Here is a 1,483-nt window from a genome sequence, read left to right on the forward strand (position 1 = left end):
CACCATTAGTTTGCCAGAAAGGGGCAGGTTGGGAATATGCAGAGGAGAGGGTTTGGGTCTGAGCAGCCGGAGGTGAGGCCTGTGCTGCTGTGTTTTTGGGGGGATCCTTTATGTCTTAATAATCTAAGGGGTCACAGGAGGATCAGCCCTGGGATGAGACTGTTCATCCCTGTCGCTGCAACTGGGGGATGCCCCTTGAGGCCTCTGAACTAAAACCCTTGGCATCCTCCAGGTACCCAGGTTGTAGTTAAAGAAATTGTTTTGCAAAAATCTAGTTGGTCTAATAGTAAAAGATATCACCTCTACCACGAGTCCTGATTCCCTTTGCATCCTTCAGCATTTGCTGATGAGAGTAACCCTCGGTCTTCACATAATTGAAGTCCCACAAACCGCCAGGGATTTTCTTCCACTAGACACTTTGACAAGGGGTGCATCATATGTGCAGTCAGTAATTAGCATTATTCTATATAATTCTGCTCACGTTTGTAATTGTGTGGCATGCAAAGTGCTGAGGAATGATTTGAGCAAAAATCATATGTACAAACAATGCACCAAACAATACACCAATTACACCAGACATACAAACATACACTATAGATAGGGGGGGCAAAATGCAGCCCGCAGGCCAGATGCGGCCCACCAGGCTATTCTATCTGGCCCGCAGGGCCCCTAAAAAAGTTAGAAAATTAATATTTATCTGCCCCTGGCTGCCTGTCATGCAACCCTCGATGGCTTGCCAAAACTCAGTGAGCGGCCCTCCGCCCAAAATAATTGCCCGCCCCTGCTGTAGATACAAATGACGCCATACATACAGACAATACACCAATTCCCAAAGAAACCCTGCAGCAACCCCTGTCCACTTTAGTCACAAACTTGCTGCAGAAGTTCACATGATAAATACTGCAGTTTTCTTGTAAAAGGGAAGGTTGCATTTGCAAGGCACGAACGGTTCCATCTAGGGAGCAGAATGATTTTTTTAAAAATCCCTGGAAAGAAACCAAGTGGGACTGTGGCTATTAACTTGTTCGGGGTTATACAAATGAAATCCATCTTGGAGATGCTTGATACTTGCAGATGTAATTGGATTAGATGAAAGCTTATTCCATAATAGCAATAAATCCAGATAAAAGAATCGGTCAATCCTGTCATTTTTTAATTTTAAAATCATACAAAATAAAATCTTTGCTGATCTTTTCAGGCAGCCTCAGTGGGTTTCAAACTGCATTTTTATGCTGCCTGTTAGCTGCACTGGGGACACCCATTTTACAAAGAAAAGGCCTGATTTTGTCTGCTGTTAAGCAGGTTGGTAACCTCATTGCCTTCCATAAGAAGATTACTTGCTCTGGGTGAAATTGCAGATGGCGAGATGTATAAGTCCTTCCTAGGTCCTGTTTTGAGGGCTTGATGCATTGGCCTTGTTCTTCTATGCAAAAATAAGTGTGACTTCGTGGCTGCATCTACACCAGACGCTGCCTGCGCAGTA

Source organism: Crocodylus porosus, unplaced genomic scaffold (assembly GCF_001723895.1).
Source record: "Crocodylus porosus isolate Cpor-Errol unplaced genomic scaffold, CroPor_comp1, whole genome shotgun sequence".
Lineage (NCBI taxonomy): Eukaryota > Metazoa > Chordata > Crocodylia > Crocodylidae > Crocodylus > Crocodylus porosus.